Genomic DNA, 13,119 nt, shown 5'->3' on the forward strand with positions numbered 1-13,119 from the left:
TTAAGACATGCTCGGACTTAGTTAAATTTCTGCAGCCCAGATGTATCCGTGGCTCTGGAAGAGAGCCCTGAGCTGCCCTGAGAGCCCTGAGGAGCCATGGTGATCATTCACCTCTCAGCACTGCATCCAAGCAATGTGGGAATCATGACTAGAACTTTAATCTGGTTACAGGAAAAGCTTAAAATAGGACTCAGCCTCACCCACACCACAGATCACAGCCACACTATGAAGAGTCTTTTGATTTGGCCTTAGTCCTTTGGGTAGCTAACCTTCCTCTGCAAAAGCTCATCGCCCACAGCCCTTGCGCTCTGCCTTTCCTCTGCCACTATATTCTTGAATGTTATATTTCCTTACAGCTTTCCTCAGCAGTTGATATATTTTATCTACCAGGGCAAGGTCTCCTTTCAAAAACCAGAACACCCTGTGGAGTCTTAGGCAGCCCAGGTGTATTCTCATCAGCTTCCATTAAGATCTCAGCAGAAACATTTTTTTCCCACAGGACTCCCTGATGTTCCACTTCTTGTTAAACATCACAGTGCAGGGAAAAAAAAAAAAAAAAGGTTTGGCATGCAACTTTGGTAAACCAAAAACATCGTGTCCAAGTAGGCTGAGGTTTATTTATGACCAAAACAAAGAAAAAATGACAATAAAGCTATCTGAAATAGATAATTCCTACCAAAATAACAAATCAGCATTTTCCCATGGGAAGTCTTTTTCAATGTAAGATGGTCGGCCAGCACTAAGTATTGTTCATCATTAATTGCAAGAACTTTTGTAATGAGTAAAATCTGAAAGTGGGAAAATGTTTTATTAGTGACCCAAAACACTTTGATGATCCTGGGTTGAGTAGCAGAGTCAGATGAGATTAATTATTCACTAGGGTGGTAATGCCTTTACTTGGTCTCATAGACTGTTTTGTGAAAGAAAAGATAGAGAAGAGGGACAGAGGGAGAGACTGAAGGCTTTGTTTTTAAAACAAGAGGAGAAAAAAAAATAAATCCCTGACCTGAGTTGGAAAATGACCAAAACTATAAAATTTAAACTAAAATTGAAATTTAAATTTAAAGAGTGAATAAAATCAAAGTTGAAGAGAGAACAATAAAGAAGAGGAAGGAAGTTAAACCACAGGAGTGTTTGTAGCTTTTCTGTCTGCTGGACTAGAGGAAGGCTAAATCCTCATTTTGAGAGTCAAAGAAGAAACCTTGGGCATGGAGGCATTTCCATTCTCACCTGGAACCACAGACATGGCCAGACTCACAAAAAATAGAGCCTGGGCCTAGAGCAAATACAGATCTTCTCCTTGGAGCACCTTCTATTCAGCCACACTGCCCTTATCAACTGGAGGAGCAGATAATGGTTAACAGCCACTGCAAATTGGTTCTGTTGCATTGGGCATGGTTTGTAAACTGAGGAAGATAGCAGAAGAGAGGGAAGCGAGGACTGCTTTTCCTCAGAAAGTTCCTACATAAATAACAGATAAAGTGATTTCTTTAATGGTTTACTCCTCAAGCCAGGTCATCTAAGAAGAGCATTAATCAGACCAGGAGGAAACATCTTTTGCCCCTGAAAAAGGAAAAGGATTAGGCTAAGTGGTGACACAGTGGGGACAGACAAATTATGCTGAAGAAAATTACTGACCTAAACTGTCATCCAAATAAATACAGACCAAAGCCATGAACTTAACTTTTCTGTTTTGATGAGTCTGGGGTTTTATTCAACAACATGCATATTTTTCTTTTATCACAGTGAGATCTTTCTGTTTACTCAGGAAGCAAGTGGCGTCAGAAACGCAATAGTGTGTCTTCCATCTCCCTTCCCACGTGTGCCTGTTGCAGGGGACTGGGATAAAGGGATGATGCTGTGTCCCTTGGACTTTCTCTTGGATCTATGTCCCCAGGACAGCCATTCCTAAGATGCAAATGCACTGGGACTAGACAGAAGCCCCTAACTCTTTTCAAGCAGGAATTGTTTAGCCATCAGACGGCAACAATTTGAGCACTGTTAACTGGGGCTGGATCCAAAACAAATCAAAATCCTGCATTCTGCCATCATCCCCATCAACCATCCCCTCCTATTTGTTGACAAATCCCAGAGAAGTGCCTTGTGGAAACTCTCTCTCTGTACAATTGGGACGTGGCCTCAGAGATCAGACAGTGTTGTGAAGGCTGTGGGGATGGTCTTTATTTTCATGGGATGTTTTCCCTCATATTTCTTATGGGAGTTGAGTTAAACTTCAACAGTTCTCACAAGCTGCATGTTCTGTATTCTGGAGAGCAGGGAGGCTGAGATCTTGGCATCAGTGCTGTTTGACACTATATGGAGAATGCTTTGATTGATTTGCTGAATATTGTGGGTTTTTTACCTGGGGCGTACTGCTCTGTCATTTTTAATACCACATAGCACCAACTATATAAGATGGTTCAAACACTGGACTGTAGCCACAGGAATTTTCTTCCCATTATCACATCTCTGAGCAGCTGTAAGGTGTGCTGGCTCCGTGTTCAGTGTCTAATGGGTTACATTTACCCTTAGCAAGAGTCCAGGTTCAGACTCCTACTCTCAGTGCCAGCAGCAACTTGGATGGAGAAAGAGATAAGTACTCAGCCAGAAACACCTTAGGTGACCCCTCAGCAGGCTGAAAGCAGGTGCTGCAGCATCCCTCAGTTGGACCTCGCTCTGCCAGGGAAAGGGCTCTGCAAGGGCAGAAGGGCAGGATGCTCAAAGCAAACAACTGGATGATGTCCTTACCAAAACCATCCAGAGCAAAATACTGCAGCACCTCTCCTCCTTCCTCCCTCACATAGCTTACTCCTTCCACAGATTAAAGATGGGACCATATAATCTTGTAATTTTTGGTTAATAAACCCTTTTGGGGGCTCTTGTCTTAACGTATCACAAACCATTAAAGTTCATGCAATTTAAACAATTGGGTACTCATACTGTATTATCTGGTCACAGTAGTCTTCTCTCTTGTCTGAAAACATGAAAGCTAAAGGCAAATTAGATAGTGCAGATTAAAGCATGTTGAATTCCTTCAGTCTTTACAATGTTTCAAGTGAGTACCCATGGAGAGTGGCACAAGCCAGAAGATCTGGGTAAGTGTATGCGGTACGTAGTTCATAATAGTCACTTTTACTGCAGGGAATCCAAAACTCTGCAGGACACTCTTTTTAAATAAGTAGGGCATGTAAACATTAGCATGAACCAGGATTTCTATCTGTACCTCTCTATTTAGAGGAAATGAATGCCAGTTATTCACTGAGTGTATATTCAGGGGGTTGCATTCATGAGCTGACCGAGTTTGGTGGGGAGCTCATATTCCTGGGATTAATTAGCAGATTTTTTTCCCTTTTTAGGACACTGGTCAGTATTCCTCATGCTCAACAGCACATGCAGAAATTAAACTCCTAAACCCTTATTCCTGTTATAAGATCAAAGGACTAATCAGTCTAAGATTATGAAAGAAAAGTTATCTGCCTCTCTTATTAGTGGGGTTCACGGTAACTCGGTGTTACACATCAATCTGTGATAAACCCCATTACCTACTGGACATCCTTTTATAACATTTAATGAGTCACTCCTTAATTTGGTCTTTGAATCCCTTAGACTACTATTAAGCAATAAATATGCCCAGTTAGAATGTATTAGAAGTCTTGAAAGACTCAGGGACTTCACCAGCAGCTAGGAGAGGCCTCTAAACACCAGTGCCATTATTCTAAAGATGTGATTTCTGGCACACCAGGAGTTGTTGTTTGTCAAGGATATTATTCTTTTATTTATTTCTTAAGCTTTGCAAAGGCATCACGAGAAGAAAATGTTCCTGTTGCACTCTTTTCCATGAGAAGCACCATTGTCTTCATAAGTGATTTGCTTGCAAGCCGAGGACTTACACAGGACATTTTTGACATTTTTTCATCTATGCTGGTTTTAGAAGTTTAAATAAGTTCCTGTCTGCCAAGAGCTTCCAAAGAGCCTTGGCACTTAACCAATTCAAGAAGCTTGCCACGAAGATTACACACCAGTTGTGCTTATTCAAAACAATAACTTCTGACTGCTGCACCCGAAGAAAACACTCTCATTTATCGTCTCATAATCTCTGCAGCGTTAGCTCCACTTTTGCCAGCGAGAAGGATCTTCCTTTTGATATTTTATCACAATTTCACTTCAGTCTCCTTAACACTGTGCAATTGGTTGCCTTGTTTGGTTTGCTTAGGTTTTGTTCTGTTGAAAGCTCTTGTTTCAGTGCAGGCTCTGCAAGAAAACAAAGCAGTATTGCTTGCATTGTTAAAGCCAAAAGGAAGGCCATGGAGGAAAAAAGTTCTTCTTGGAAGATGTTGTAGATTGGTATTCATGAAACAGCTGGAGATGAAAGGTACAGCACTAATCCTGTCCAGTTGCTCCTGGTCATGTTGCACATTCAGGAAATTCATAATTAGGTGGTTATATCCCCAGTGTTTCCCCTGCAGCACTCTTTACAACCAGCAATTTATCTTCTTTCTTGTTGTAAAAAAAACCAACCAACCAACCAACAAAAACCCAACAACAACCAACTACAAAGGAAGGGAGAACATACAAGCAGGAATGACTTAAAATATGCTTAATAGTTTCTTCTTACTGTGGAAAAAAAAATAAGTAAATCAGATGTTGGCATTTTTGCACATGCCAGCAAACTTCTGCTGATCCGCTGCCCTTTTCTATCGCAGTACTTTTCCTCTGTGCTGTATCTCCTTCCTCTTCGCAGTATTTATTTTGCTGGTTAATTTTTTCTCTTTCCTTGCCAGCCATGCACCCGCTTTCCTGTAAAGGGCAGCCACACCTGACCATTTAGAAAGAAATGCTTTAGTAAGTAAACATTTCTTTTTCTTGCCAAATGGAAGCACTGTATATGGCTGAGGGGGTGTGGGGGGGGGTGGGTGGAGGGGTATTCCTCGCTCCCTCCAAGGTTTCTAGTGGATTCCTAAGTACTTTCTGCTCTTTATTTCGACTTCTCCTAGTGGTATCATGAAAGCCTTTCCCTGCATACTGGGAATCTTCATCCTACACACTACAAATGGTGTTTTGTCAAAAAAATCCTCATTCATTTTAAATCAGTCAGGTTACAACTTGAAAGGCTGTTTCTTTTTTCACCCTCCTTCTTTTCATAGCCTTTAAATAGAACAGCCTTATCCACTGTTAATTACACACACATGCAATGTGGAGATTTTTGTATACAGGGCAAGCAATAGGAAATGTTGCCAGCTTTGGAATTAAACTGTTACCAGTGACTCAGCAGGTTTGCTCTGTGATAGCAAAGCATTAAATAGAAGCTTTGCTATATTTATGTATCATAAGCATATGCTTTTAAAATTAAGAATCATTATTACTGTTTCCCCCCCCTCCCCCAAAGTAACTTAAAACAAGCAAAGCACCAAACAAAAACACCTGGGCAAACCAAGAAGAAGACTATGCAGATAACACTGCTAGTTAAAGTTCAGGAGTTTCCATGCTTGTGATCAGGAAGCCACACCAGTGGCTCAGAAATCTGGCTTTTCAGAGATAAAAACAACCCCACAGCCATTCCATAATGCATACAGCGAATGCACAAATAACTTTGAAACAACAACAAAGTCATAAATGCCTCTGGTGCTGGAATGGTAGTTCCAGCCCCTAGATCACAAGATCACCATAAATCCCAGTGAAAGGTTAGGGAAGAGTCAGCCCTCATCCCAGCTTTCCTTCCAGTGCCTCTCATCCAGGGGAGCCTCAGCTTCATTGATGTGCGCTTGTGGTTTCCTTCTTCATTCAGAATTTTGCCAAGGGTATTTTTAGCTACAAATTCAGCAGAAACACATCTAGACTATGTCTTTTGGGTTTTTAATAGCCATCAGTGAACACCTCTGATTCCCTGGCTGACAGCATGGAAGCAGAAGGCTCACTGCTTTTGAATGGAGATGCCCAGTTGTGCCTATGTACAAGTCCTCTTTGAAAGCATCATGGAAAAATACAATGATTTTCAAAGAAATGTCACAGATCTCCTCAAAATCTCTATATATCTGCAGTAAAACAAGATCCTTTGTGCCAGGTGGGAGGTGATTTTTTAATTTTTTTTTCATACAAGCCAAGTTTCCATATCACAGAATCACAGAATTTCAGGGGCTGGAAGGGACCTCGAGAGATCATCTAGTCCAACCCCCTGCCAGAGCGGGATCAACTACACCAGGTTACACAGGAACACATCCATGTGAGTTTTGAATATCTCCAGAGAGGGAGACTCCACAAACCCCCTGGGCAGCCTGGTCCAGTGCTCTGTCACCCTCACAATGAAAAAATTTTCTCTCATATTTACGTGAAACTTCCTATGCCTCAACTTCCACCCACTGCCCCTTGTGCTGTCATTGGGCACCACGGAGCAGAGCCTGGCTCCATCTGCTCAGGACTCACCCTTTACATGTTTATAAACATTGATGAGGGCACCTCTCAGTCTCCTCTTTTCTAAGCTAAAGAGCCCCAGCTCCCTCAGTCTCTCCTCATATGGAAGATGTTCCGTTCCCTTAATCATCCTGGTGGCTCTATGCTGGACTCCCTCAAGCAGCTCACTGTCTTTCTTGAACTGAGGGGCCCAGAACTGGACACAATATTCCACATGCGGCCTCACCAGTACAGAGTAGAAGGGGAGGAGAACCTCTCTCAACCTACTGGTCACACTCCTTCTAATCCACCCCAGAATGGCATTGGCCTTCCTGGCCACAAGAGCACATTGCTGGTTCATGGTCATCCTTCCATCCACCAGGACCCCCGGGGTCCCTTTCACCTCCACTGTTCTCCAGCAGGTCAGTGCCCAACCTATACAGATGCATGGAGTTGTTCCTTCCCAGATGCAAGACTCTACACTTGCCCTTGCTGAACTTCGTCACAGTATCACAGTATCACCAAGGTTGGAAGAGACCTCAAAGATCATCAAGTCCAACCTGTCACCACAGACTTCATGACTAGACCATGGCACCGAGTGCCACGTCCAATCCCCTCTTGAACACCTCCAGGAACGGTGACTCCCCCACTTCCCTGGGCCCTGCCCCGCTCTCCAGCTCTCAAAACCAAGCACTGAACAATTTAAGAAAATTTCACATCAGGTTTTTCTCCATCAGTGACTTTGAGCTTCCCCCACACTGCAGGGAAATGCACAAAGCATTACTTTGAAAAGCAGACACGTTTCAAAATTGCTTACCAAGTTGCTAACTTCTCCAGACTTTAAAGGTGATGCCTGAGATAAGGTACCTATTTCATGTTGATAAATAATTGAGTCTGGAATATAAATGTTTCGGTATGGCCTTGGAAAAAAATGTCTCCAGCTAACTGTGCCTCAGGCTGGAGCGACTGGAAAAATAATGCTTACTTTACAATTCTATTGCTGCTTTTATCTAGAATAAATAGGCTTAACCTCTCTGTCATGCTCCATCACATACACCATCATGCCCTAATTCTACCCACCTTTAACATTTTTATAGGAAAGATCTAGCAGCCTGCCCTAAAGATCAACAAAGCCTGGAATTATTTGTGACTCGGGGAGGAGCACCTGCTGCAAGCAAAGCAACGCAGGCACCGGGTGGTGGTGGGCAGCGGGTGGTGGTGTGCACCCTGGCAGACCACAGCTGTGATATGCAGTGGTGTGAAACGGTGTCTGCGTAGGTCTCAAGTCCTTCAGTGGCTGATAGGTCAAAGATGAACTTGTATCTCACTTGAAGGCTGACCACAGAGCTGATAAGGAGCTGGAGGAACAACTGTAGCATGTGAAAATAAGAAGGCAGATGGACTCTTCACAGGTTTCTGCTGTTTTTCTTTGAAGCCTTGAAGATTCATGTGATTTAAACAAATCTTGATGGGACAAGAGAACAAACAGAATAGCTTTGGTTACCCACACAGTGATTATGTGAGGCTTAATTGATGGATATTTATAAACATGCTTTTTGAGCTCCAAAAGTTGTAACAGAAGAAAGGTGCCATTAAAAAAAATGCCAGTTATCCCCATTATAATATAAATCTTATGGCATATAAAGTAAAGATTAAATAAACATGATGGACATTTTTAGATGGTTTGACAAAGCTCCCATCTATGTATTTCAGATGTTTTCTATTCCCCTCTGCCCACATTACTTCAGCTCTAGAAATGGAGTTGTGAAATAAATCTACTTGGGGTTGCACTCTTCACCGATTCCTTACCACAGAGAGTTTGTTTCTGTTTCCCCGAATTAAGTTATCTGCCAGATCTGCAGAGCTGATTCCCAGTGCCCACTACATTTGAAGCAGTCCCCCTTCCCATCCCTCAGCCGAGGTACAGCTCCAAGCTGGAGGCAGGACAGTGTTGGAAGCTCAGCAGAGCAGGAGGCTCAACCCCAGCTCCCTTAGCCACTCCTCTTATTCCATGCCCTCCAAACCCCTCACCAGCCTCCTTGCTCTTCTCTCCATGCTCCAGGACCTCAATATCTTTCCTACGCTGTGGTGTCCAGAACGGAACACAGTACTCGAGCTGTGGCTTCACCAGGGCCAAGTAGGGAGGCACAGAGGGATTCATATAAACCCTCATGAAAGCATGAACCTCTTTGGGAAGCAACACTGAACTGGTATTGATCATTTCTTCTGACTCGCACTCAGATCCTCAGAGATTAACCTGAAAATGCATCAATCCTTCAGAGTGCTGACAGCATGGATTTATATCTAATTTTACCCTGAGATTAACATATTCAAAATAGACTTGGCAGTTCATTGCAGGAGAGAGTTATAAGAGTAGTCTGAAGCATTCAGAATAATCAAGTAAGCACATGCAGGATCAGGGTCCAAGATGGAGTTAGGTGGAAAAAGCATAGCTCTGTCTGGCACAGAGAAAATCCAGGGATGAGCAGAATGCTAATTCCAACAACTACTCAAGATAGGACTGCATCTTAATTTGCATTTCTTGTGTAATGGTACACATGGAAAGAAGGCAAAAGAGCTACAGTCATTCTTGTTGGGGAAAGATCTGAGCCTCAGAGAATTTATTTAATGTATTTTTTTCAGGTTTTACTACCTCAGGTCTTTTTATAAGCTTGAGCTTGATCCTGAAAACTGCTCAGTTTCATTCATCAATTGACTCTCTGACTCCATTTCAATAATAAAGGTACCCAAGTCTATTAAACATAATTCACTGCATTTAGAAAACTCTTGCAATCTAGGTTATGCACCCAAAATTTACAAACACTTAGGTGTGTTAATCAGAGGATGGAGGAAATACATTTCATTGAGAAGAGGAGGCTCAGGGGAGACCTTATTGCTGTCTACAACTACCTGAAGGGTGGTTGTAGCCAGGTGGGGGTTGGTCTCTTCTCCCAGGCACCCAGCACCAGAACAAGAGGACACAGTCTCAAGCTGTGCCAGGGGAAGTTTAGGCTTGAGGTGAGGAGAAAGCTCTTCACAGAGAGAGTTGTTAGCCCTTGGAATGTGCTGCCCAGGGAGGTGGTGGAGTCACCATCCCTGGACGTGTTCAAGAGGGGATTGGACATGGCACTTGGTGCCATGGTTTAGTAGTCATGAGGTGTTGGGTGACAGGCTGGATTTCATGGTCTTTGAGGTCTCTTCCAACCTTATTGATTCTATGATTCTATGATTCTAATGTAAATGTTACATTTTAAAGAGCCAAAAGATATTGCTGGAGAAGGGAACAACAATTACATTTTTATTTCTAGGTGATAAATCAATTAAATGATCATCTGTTTGTTTTTCACTTAGGGCACAGGTTCAAAGAAGAAAAGCTAAGAAAGTGAGAGCAGAAGAAATTTTAGGCAGGTAAACTTTAAGATAAGCTTGTTAACACCTGATTGCTTTCAAAGACTAACAGACATTATGAGGTTTTCCTCCCTCTCTGCTCTGCCCTGGTGAGGCTGCGTCTGGACTATCGTATCCAGTTCTGGGCCTCTCGGCTCAAGCAGAGCCTCAGGGAACTGCTTGAAAGAGTCCAGCACAGAGCCACAGATGATGAAGGGAGTAGAACATCTCCGTTATAAGGAAAGGCTGAGGGAGCTGGGGCTCTTCAGCCTGGAGGAGACTGTGGAGTGAGCTCATTTGTGTTTATAAATATGTGAAAAGTAAGTGTTGGGAGGACAGAGCCAGGATCTGCTCGGTGATGTCCAGGAATAGGACAAGGGGCAAGGAGTGCAAGCTGGAGCAGAGGTGATCCCATGTGAACATAATGAAAACCTTTTCCACTGTGAGATTGACAGAGCACTGGAACAGGCTGCCCAGAGAGGTTGTGGAGTCTACTTCTCTGGAGACTTTCAAAATGCCCTGGGATGTGCTCCTGTAGGACCTACTCTAGCTGATCCTGCTCTGGCAGGGGGGTTGGACTTGATGATCTTTCAAGGCCCCTTCCAATCCCTAACATTCTCTAAGATTCTGTGATGAGTGATATTTCTTTAAAGCAGCTGTGCTGCTATCACCTATAGCTAAAAATAAGAGACTGTTGCACTGCCCAGAGCACACAGCATGTGGGACAGCCTCAACAGGTCAGGGAAGATAAATGAGGTTTGAAATCTGGGATGAAATAGTGATCATTTGCCTGATTAATTATTCTTGCCTTGTTAAAGTCTCCTGATTAATTACATTATCAGAAACAAGCTGCTTAATAAGGTTTCTTGGGGTGAAAAATGCAAACCTAGATCCATGCCCCTTAATTCAGAGAGGTAAAAGCCAGCTAAACCTATGGTATTCCTGCATTGCTCAGAATACACATTGTGTTAGGCTGAGCTTTGTTCCCCAAGCTGCAGCTTCAGCTGTAGGTTCACCATATAAAGCCTTTGGCAGCAATTCAGACTCCAGCTATTGCAGTCCCTCACTGCTAATTGGTACCTCTGAGCTCAGCCCTCTTGGTTGGACTGGTCCTTCTGGGTTTTGCATTGATGCTATGAACCAGGTCAGGAAATTGATCTGGCTTCCAACCAGGTATCTCCATAATGTGGTTTCAGATGGGACCAGCGGTGGCCCAAAGGCAGGGGCGGTGAGCTGCAGTACTCAGGCAGGTATGGAAGGAAGGGGAGGACATCTAGACATTCAGACAGTGCTGCTGCCAAGTGCAAACAGCAACATGACTTTAAACCACATCTTGTCCAGGCATATGTCACATGCTGAATTCCATAGAGAGACAATTCTCCTGCAGTTCAAATGCAAAGGAAGACAATTGTCCTTCTATTCCAGACTTGTGGTTTAGAACAGGAAAAAACCTGTCTTATTTCCTCTCTCTTGCTAAATGTTTCCAAGCTGCCACAGTGTTCACCCTGTTGACAGGTGTGAAACTCTACCTGGTCACTAATCTCTTATCTAGTCCCATGGATAACTGACTACTAAGCATAAATGTTGCCTGCAGCATTCTCTCTTGGGAGGTAGCCCAGCTGCTGCAGAATGAAGATCCAAACTTGCTGATAATCCAGCAATACTGGGGTTATATTACCAATCTCACACACACCCTGAGTCATGTGTCTGCTGCCTCAGTTCCTTCTTTTTGCTTCCCTGATGAGCATGTGCATGCACTCACATGCATATTTGCACAAACCACATGCTGTGGGGTTCAGGAAGGCTTCCTGCATCAGGATTTAAGCAGCCCGAATTCCACCTAAAGGAGTTTGGAAGCTGTATGAGGCTTTGAGCAACCTGGTCTAGGGGAAGGTGTCCCTGCCCAATGGCAGGGGAGTTGGAACTAGATGATCTTTAAGGTCCCTTCCAATTCAAGCCATTCTATGGATCTCTGATTTTTCTAAGGCTTGAATGCTTCTGGAGGCTGAGATGCAGCTAAAATAAAACACTGAGCTAGGGATCTCAGTGGAAGCCAGTTAAGAAGAACCTGGTGGTCTAGTTTGCTATGTGTAGGAGAAAGTATAACTAGTTGCTCTCTTTAGACAACAAAAGCTGCATATTTGTGTACTTCCCAAAATCACAGAATGGTTTGGGTTGGCAGAGATCTTTAAAGGTCATCTAGTCCAGCCCCACCCCCAGAGTAAGCAGGGATATCTTAGACTCAATGATCTTGAAGGTCTTTTCCAACCTAAATGATTCTACAGTTCTGTCTTCAGCTATGCCAGGTTTTTACGAGCTCCGTCCAACCTGACCTCAAATGTGTCCAGGGATGGAGCTTCTACCACCTCTCTGGGCAACCTGTGTCAATGTTTCACTACCTGCATCATCTTTGCTGCCACTTTCCATTATTTGTCACTTATTGAGGAGAACACTGCTAGTTCCTCTGCTGCCTGTTAGCCCTCTGCTCAACTTTTTTATCCCAATAGATATCAAATCCTCTATTTGTCCATCACCTTGCCTTCAAACTCTTCCCCATAGATGAATAGAGTAGAATAGAATAGAATAGAATAGAATAGAATAGAATAGAATAGAATAGAATAGAATAGAATAGAATAGAATAGAATAGAATAGAATAGACCAGGTTGGAAGAGACCTTCAAGATCATCGAGTCCAACTCATCATCCAACACCATCTAATCAACTAAACCATGGCACCAAGCACCCCATCAAGTCTGCTCCTAAACAGCTCCAATGATGGTGACTCCACCACCTCCCTGGGCAGCACATTCCAGTGGGCAATCACTCTCTCTATGAAGAATTTCTTCCTAACATCCAGTCTAAACCTCCCCTGGTGCAGCTTGAGACTGTGTCCTCTTGTTCTGGTGCTGGTTGCCTGGGAGAAGAGACCAGCCCCTGCCTGTCTACAGCCTCCCTTCAGGTAGTTGTGGAGAGCAAGAAGGTCTCCCCTGAGCCTCCTCTTCTCCAGGCTAAGCAACCCCAGCTCCCTCAGCCTCTCCTCATAGGGCTTGTGCTAAAAACCCCTCAACAACTATCTGCCAACTAATGAAGGGTCAAGTCTAATGATAAAGGTCTCTTCTGATAGTGTATGTGGTGCAGCCAGTTCATGATAACTGTCTTATATATTTACTGCACCTGGTACACCAATGGTATCACCAGCTGGTGACAGACTGGTGCCACACACCAGCTGCCCTGGGGTACAGCAGTGACCTAGGAGGAAAAGGGTCCTGATTCACAGCTGTGAGCCAGCCAGTTCTCACTGTGTCCTGAAGTACTGAAGTTTAGTACTTCTGTTTCTTGGTCTGGG

This window comes from Dryobates pubescens, chromosome 13 (assembly GCF_014839835.1).
Source record: "Dryobates pubescens isolate bDryPub1 chromosome 13, bDryPub1.pri, whole genome shotgun sequence".
Taxonomy (NCBI): domain Eukaryota; kingdom Metazoa; phylum Chordata; class Aves; order Piciformes; family Picidae; genus Dryobates; species Dryobates pubescens.